We start from the raw sequence: 8,153 nt of genomic DNA on the forward strand, positions 1-8,153 counted from the left end.
AAGAAAGGAATATGGCAAGCACATAACAATGAAATGGAATTGCTTAATTAAAGGGCACAGAGATAATGGTTGATTGAGAATTATAAAGAAGAGGGTTCCGCAAGAATATAAGGACTAGTTTAAACAAATAAGAAATAATAAGATTTAGAAAATTTGTGAAACATAGATTATTAAAAGGAGAGATATCGACTGATATTGTTTTGGTATTGCTGTGATTGCTTGTTTTTTTCCATTTATATGACATTAAGACAGATAACTCAAAGAAAGATAGTAATAATATTAAATGAATTAATAAGCAATAACATAAGAAATGATAAACAGTGGAATATAGAGTACCAAGATGGGAGATGGGATTGATATTGTTTGCTATCGTAGTGATTGTTTGCCTCTTCTCCCTTTATGTTGTGAAATGAAGAGGTAATCAGAATAAAGATATCAATAATACTAAGTGAATTAATAAGTTGTGGCAAACAAAATAGGAGTAATGTCAAAGGGGAAACAATATTAGTTCTTATGAAATGATGGGATTAATTATGTTTGTTTTATCTATATTTTTTTTAATCTAGATATATTCTTAAGGTAATGAGAAAGGGAACTTGCAGACCCAGATTCAAAAGAGATATATGTAATGTAGTAATTACTAGAAAATCATTATTGTGTCTTTTTCTTCTTTTTTAAAGTGTTAACTTTAAAAGTTAAATTACGGGAATCTTAGGGGGGATTAATTATGTGATATGTCTAACCACAGGGATGGCACCTTGGAATTGGCCAATAGGGGTGATGATGATGATGTTGAAAATGTGTGAATTGCTGGAATGATGAATAGATGAGTAAATTGCAGATCTGACACAATAAGAAGATAAAATAGAATGAATATGAAGATAGATAATGATGTATTAAGGATTTAAAGAAATAGATCAAGCAATGTATTGGAAAAATTATAAAATAAGATGGGAAAAGCTTGAAGATTAAAATTAAAGAAAATATACAAAGTAAGCTTAAGAAAAGATAAGTTATCAAATGTGAAAGATGAATATGAAATGTAAGTCAAGTTTGTAATGGAAATGTGTTAACCTGGAATCATGCTGTTCACTAAAAAAAGATTTTTTTTCTTTCTCTAATATGTGAAAATTGAATATTTTTTTTGCAAAAAAAACCAGTTATGTAGTATGGCTTTCCCTCAACTTTCCATTTTATTCGGGCAATGCAGCATAAAATGCAGCCCTAGGCTGACGTAGTGGTGGAGTTCTAGTCCTATGCACCTGGAAGGCACCAGATTGGGGTTGTTGTTAGTCGCAAAGTCATGTCCGACTGATCATGACCCCATGGACAACGTTCCTCCGGGCCTTCCTGTGTCCTCTACCATCTTCTGGAATCCACTTAAGCTCACGCCGACTTGGATTCTGAATCCAGCAAACACCAGGTCTTGTGTAAGTATATGTTGACGTTTCTGTAAACACAACCACACAACTACTGAACATTTCATCTCAGTCAGCTGTCCTCCCACTTTTGGTGAAGTAGCCAAAAAAAGCTTATCAAGTCCCTCAATTTCCACTCTTTTAGCCATCAACCCATTTAATGTTCTTCTATTGCCATGACAACCAACCACGTACAATGACATGGCCTATTTTTTTTAATCCTCCTCTTTTCCCAAAAAGATTTACTAAAAACCCCACTATTTTAGTTACCTGGATACCAAGGCAACATTCTTTTCTCAGCTACCAGTTGCCTAAAACAACCTATTATAGCTATAGGATGTAAGTATCCATGCAACTGATAAGCCAACAACATTCTTCATTTTCAGTGTTGCTTCAGAAACCAAATTATCACCCCACAGATTACCTTGGCAATCAACAGATCCTTCCCCTGGAAGTTAATTATCCCAGCCAAACCAAGGGACTCAATTTTGTAACTCAGACAATTGATCTTTTGCTTTGGAGTACTTTCCTGTTGTGCTAAAAGTCTGTACAGATTCTCAGCCATCCAGCTCATGGTTGTCCCAAAGGTGTTTTTTCAGAAAGCAACTGGATTTTCTGGTTTTTTTCTTTCGAGGACATTTTGCTTCTCATGCAAGGCAAGGCTTCTTCAGCTCTGACAGGATGGTGGGGAATGGAGAGATTTATACCAGCTGTCTGCAAGGAACATAAATCCTTCCATTCTCCACTATCCAGTCAGAGCTGAAGAAGCTTCCTGGATGAGAAGTGAAACATCCTCAAAAGAAAAAACAAGAAAGTCCAGTTACTTCCTGAAAAAGTACCTTTGGGCTCTTCCTGTTGTGCCTTTCTGATAATCCCCAATATTGAATTATCTTTAACAACCAAAAGACACTCCAGTTATCCAACTCTCATCATTCCCAACTACGAAATAATTCTCAGCCAAGAGCTTCTTCTACCCTCCATCAACCTTTTTGACGTGGTCCATCAGTTCTCACAAAATTAGGAGTTATTCCTCCATTGGATTGCCTTAGATAACCCTAGCAACCAAGATGATCTCTGCTCTCCATCCAATCTTTGGTCCTCTTATTCCAGCAGGCTCAGCTCTATGATGATTCTCTGCCATTTGACCAGCCTTCTTCCTATTCTATCCCCCATTGCTATCCCATAATCTTCATGGAACGGGGGTCCATCTGTGGAGGGGCTGACAGGGACAGCATGGATGACGCAAGGGATGGGGCCGGTGCTGTGGATGTCCTCTGAGGAGAGAGAATTGGCTCTGTGACCTCAGCCCCCAACAGGTAGGTGAATGCTGTCCAAATGCCTTGGGGACGAGATATGTCCCCATGGAAAGGCGCTGGCTCCCCGTGGACCCGCTGGTGACGAATGAGAGTTGAGGATAGGCCAAACTCTTCCCACAGCGAGCACAATGGTAAGGCTGAGCCCCTGTGTGGGCTCGCTGGTGCACCGTGAGGTAGGACCTGTCCCCAGAACACTTGCCGCACACATTGCACTGAAACGGTTTCTCCCCGGAATGGATCATCTGGTGGCGGATGAGATGGGAACTCTCCGAGAAGGATTTCTCACACTGGCTGCACCGGTACAGCTTGACCCCGGTGTGCATGCGCTTGTGGCGCACCAAATCCGACCTGTGAGAGAAGCTCTTGGTGCAGAATCGGCACCCAAACGGCCTCTCCCCCATGTGTACCCGCTGGTGCCGGATCAGGTGGGAACTCAGAGTAAACCGCTTCCCGCAATCGGGGCAGTTAAAGAATGCGGGGAGAAGGTACCCATACAGCGGTAGCTGAGACAACAATGTTGGTTACCCCAGGAACATCTCCCCCTGGTGTTTTTTGCTCTCTGTGGCCTGGCTTTCCTGTCCCCATTCTGGATAGTCCTGCTATGTAGAGCCTCACATGCTTCCTCCCAGTCCAGGACTTTTGGGGGGACCTCAAGCGCACCCTCAACATCCTGGCCCTCATAGGCAACTGGAGATTCTTCCTCTTCCTCTGGCTTTTCTTCTTCCCAGTCGTCATTCGCCATGGTCCTTCCATCCTCTAGTAAGATCCAAAAAGATTATAAAGGAATAAATATAAATGTGGGTTTTTTTTAGTGAAATGTTTATATTTTCAATTACTAAGAGACAGGCACTAAACCTGACCTATAAACAAATGATTCAATAAAGTTTTTTAAACTCAATTTTATGTTTCTACTATGAGCAATGGTGGCACAGTGGTTAGAGTACGGTACTGCAGGCTACTTCTGCTGCTGGCTGGCTGTAATTTGGCAATTCAACCAGGCTCAAGGTTGACTCAGCCTTCCATCTTTCGGAGGTGGGTAAAATGAGGACCCAAATTGTTGGGGGCAACATGCTGACTCTGTAAATCACAGAGAGAGGGCTGTAAAGTCTAAGTATTATGGCTATTGCTACTATCAACAGCATGTACTGTAGTAGATATCATCCATCCACCCATTCATTCAATTCAGAGTTTCGCTGCCCCCTCACCTGTGTGAGCATCTTGCTTGGTTTCCTTTTCTTCTGGTTCTTGGCCCAGATTTTTATTCACAGCCTGTAGTTTTTCCCTTTGCCTCATCAAAGAATCATGCTGGCTCTCCTTCCAGGAAATCCTGCCCAAGACAGAGAAAGAAATAAGCTGTGAAATGTGCTCTTCTCCCTGATCTATTGATCAACCTCATCTTCTTTCCCCTCCACAAGAATCTCTAGTGGACCATCTTCTGGGATGCAGGAATGGATTGACCCAGGGTAACAGTAATGGAGAGAATGGAAGATACACTAGAGACATCCAAATTCAGATCCTCACTTGGTCATGGACTGGAGGCTAAAACATACGATGAACAGTTGCAGGAACTGAGCATGGCTTGTCTAGCAAGAGAAGGACCAGGGGACACAGGATAGCAGTCTTTCAATATTTGAGGGGCTGCCACAGAGAGGAAGGGGTCAAGCTATTTCCAAAGCACCTGAAAGCCAGACAAGGAATAATGGATTAAACTGATCAAGGAGAGATTCAACCTAAAAATAAGGAGAAATTTTCTGACAGTAAGAACAATCAACCAATGGAACAGAAGTTGCCTTCAGAACTTGTGGGAGCTTCATCACTGGAAGCTTTCAAGAAGAGACTGGACTGCCATCTGTCAGAAATGGTGTAGGGTCTCCTGCTTTGGGGGGTGGGGGTTGACTTACAAGATCCATTCCAACTCTGTTAATTTGTATCATCAAGGTCTACCTCCAAGCTTCATAAAAGGTAAATATATTCCTCAGCTGTCAAGCCATCTCTGACCAGCATAGAAAATCTGCTTCCAATCTCAAAGTTGAATTTAGAGCAAACTTTCTACTGGACACTTGGCAACTGACTCATTTATGGTGGTTTCAGTGCCCATGTAACTTCAAATAGTCACTAAATGAATGGCTATAAGTTGAAAACACTCTGTATATAAATAGAGGGGGGAAAGCACCAAAGATATTACCTAGTTCGGTAATGAAATCTTGCAACAAAACGAAAAGCACCATGGATTCCAGCGTTCAATCCTGAGCTACACATATTCTCTTCAATTGACATATCATCACCTGCATTTAATGATCCCATAATCCCTTGTGGGGTGGAGTCTGGGCAACTAAATGGAGCTAACAGCATATTTTAATGGCCGGATGCCCTTCCTGACATCAATGCAGAGTTTTGTTTAGCAGATATATTCTCTACCTAGGATCAAACTCACAGCCTCCTGATTATGAGGCAAGAGTTCCACCTCTAGGCCACAGCACCACTCCCTGATATTAGATAGATGATGGATGGATGGATGGATGGATGGATGGATGGATGGATGGATGGATGGATGGATGGATAATGTTTGATTACTTGATGTCCATCCTTCCTCGAGGAGCCTGAAGACTTCTGCCCTCACATTAACCACACAATAACTTCAGAGGGCTGGCAACAGTCGTGGTCTCTTTCAGGCTTGCGCAGTACGGCACTTTCACTAGAGTCTCTCTCCAATCCCCTTGCCCATTTCTCAAAAGATCTCTTGGTGCATCTTTTCTCAAGCTCATCCAGCCGCACTAATTGCTACTGTGCCACTTCTACTATTCCTATCTGCAGAGGTGGCATTCAGCAGGTTTTGACCAGTTCTGGAGAACCTGTAGCAGAAATTTTGAGTAGTTTGGAGAACCGGCAAATACCACCTCTGACTAGTCCCGCCCCCATCTATTCTCTGCCTCCCATTGAGTCCCAGCTAATCGGCTGGGTCTTCTTTGGTTGCCTTGCACAGGAGAACGGAGCTGGAAAGCAGGTTAGTGGGGTGGGGAGGGAATGGAGATTCTGCAGTATCCTTCCCCTGCCACACCCATCAAGCCACAACCACTAAGTCATACCATGCCCACCAAGCCACACCCATAGAACTGGCAGTAAAAAAAATTGAATACCACCACTGCCTATCTCCAAGATTCATAACACCAAAATAGTGCATGCCAATTACCCAAGAGCTGGCCACTCTCCTCCTTGGGGCAACTAAACAAAAAAAGTGATTTATATTGACAGGCATCAGATGAGACAACCCTTCCATCCCACCATGGGGGGTTTGATAAGCTTCCTCCTCCTCCTTCCTGGTAACAAGCCATGGAAATTCCCAGGGCTCCAAAACTGGTTCTGTCCTATCCCATCACCCCTGTTGAGAGAGAGGGGGGGGGGGGGGAGAGAGAGAGAACACAGAATGCAGAATAATAGAATTGGAAGGGACTTTGGAGGTCTCCAACCCCCTGCTCAAGCAGGAGGTACTACACAGGCAGCCCTTGACTTGCAACTTTTAGTGACCATTCGAAGTTACAACGGCACTGAAAAAAGTGCCTTATGACTATTTTTCACAGTTACAACCATTGCAGTATCCTCGTGGCCCCATGATCAAACTTCTCATGCTTGACAACGAGTTCATATTTATGACGGTTGCATCGTCCCGAGGGGGGGGATCACCCAATCCTCTTTGGCGACCTTCTGACAAGCAAAGTCAATGGGGGAGCCAGGTTCACTGAATTAATTGTTACTAATTAGTGTTACCAATTTCACAACTGCTGTGAATTTGTTTAACAAACATGGCAAGGAAAGTCGCAAAATGGGCCAAATGAACAAATGTCTCCCTTAGCAACATCAATTCCGGGCTGAGTTGTGATCGTAAGTTGGGGACTACCTGTATAACATTTCAGACAAGTGACTGCCCAGACTCTTCTTAAAGAGAATGAGGGAGGGATGGGGGAGGGGAGAGAAAAAGAAAGAGAGGGAGGGAGGGAGGGAGGGAGGGAGGGAAGGAAGGAGGGAGGAAGAGAGAAAAAGAAAGAGAGGAAGAGATATAGGGGAAAGGGGGAGGTACAAGGGAGAGAGAGAGGCGAGAGAAAAAGAGAGAGAGGGAGGGAAGGAAGGAGGAGAGAGAAAAAAGAGAGAGGGAGGGAAAGAGGAAAGAAAAAGAGAGAGAGAAAAAGAGGGGGAGGGGGAAGAGAGAAAAAGAAAGAGAGAAAGAGATATAGGGGAAAGGGGGAGGTACAAGGGAGAGAGAGAGGCGAGAGAAAAAGAGAGAGAGGGAGGGAAGGAAGGAGGGAGAGAGAAAAAGAGAGAGGGAGGGAAAGAGGGAAAGAAAAAGAGAGAGAAAAAGAGGGGGAGGGAGGAAGAGAGAAAAAGAGAAAGAAAGAGAGGTAAGGGAAGGAGGGAGGGAGAGAGAGAGAGAAAGGAGAGAGAGAGAAAGAAAGAAAGAAAGAAAGAAAGAGATATCCTCATTTGCAACCTACCTTCCCAGATCCCACCCATCCACCTGGGCGGTGGGAGCAAAGATTTCCCCCTCGCCCACCCCAATTTTCCAGCAGATGCCCAAACTCTATCTACCCTATCTTCTGCAGGACAATTTTGCTAGGACAAGCAAATACTCACGCACAAAAAGTCTTTCTTTGCGATGCGGGGTGGGATGCAGCACTCCTGTCCCCCCAGCCCGCTTTTTTCTTGGGCAGGGAGCTCTGGGGAGGCGGGGCTCTCAGAGACCCTGCCCCTTTCTCCACCCCCACCCCCCAATCTTCCAGCTGCTGGAAAGACAGGCAAGCCGCATCGCCTATGTGCCCGCTCGCGCATGCGCACGTCCCAGCCTTCCCACCCCCCCCTCCGTCGACAGGAAGTTCCCATCCCAATTCAATGTCCCTCCAAAGCTTCGTCTGCTGCCTTCTTTCTGTCTAGGACGTAGAAGCGACCTCAGCTCTATCATTTTAACTCCTCCTTCTGACCCAGGTTGGCTTTTTTTAGATCTGATGGTTTGGGTCAGAGGATCCCTGACAGCGTGGGAGGGGGGAGGGAACGCATTACATCTCCAGATTTTGGGGGGAAAGGATGCAAAAAGAAAAATAAGAAAGAAACCGGATAGCCATTTGTCTGAAATGGTATAAGGTTTTTCTGCTTGAGCAGGGGGTGGACTAGAAGACCACCAAGGTCCCTCCCAACTCTGTTATTCTGTTATTTAATCCTGCCTGCAGAATTTCCATGATGCACATTCCAGGTTTGGGAAGAAACAGTTCTGGTTAGGATTTGGACTCTTGTTTTGGATGCATCCTTTGGGGCTTTGGAATAACGCTTGAGCCAGAATTCACACAACCTGCTCAACCAAAGAAGCAAAACCACACTTTGCCTTAATATGGAATGTTAACCTGAACGGAGGTGGGAAAGTCTTGCACTTCCA

General features: G+C 44.2%; 1 pseudogene across 1 annotated transcript; it reads right to left on the reverse strand.

The window, feature by feature from the left end:
* Positions 1-1,645: 1,645 nt before the first annotated feature.
* On the reverse strand, positions 1,646-7,581 carry LOC113449972 (uncharacterized; annotated as a pseudogene). The gene is made up of 4 exons (XR_015740420.1): positions 7,361-7,581; positions 4,256-4,412; positions 3,940-4,061; positions 1,646-3,490 (listed from the first exon to the last, which is right to left on the reverse strand). The product of XR_015740420.1 is annotated as an uncharacterized LOC113449972 (transcript).
* Between the last annotated feature and the right edge of the window lie 572 nt (positions 7,582-8,153).

The sequence above is a fragment of the Pseudonaja textilis genome, chromosome Z (assembly GCF_049901715.1).
Source record: "Pseudonaja textilis isolate UNSWEBS1 chromosome Z, rPseTex1.2, whole genome shotgun sequence".
NCBI classification, from domain to species: domain Eukaryota; kingdom Metazoa; phylum Chordata; class Lepidosauria; order Squamata; family Elapidae; genus Pseudonaja; species Pseudonaja textilis.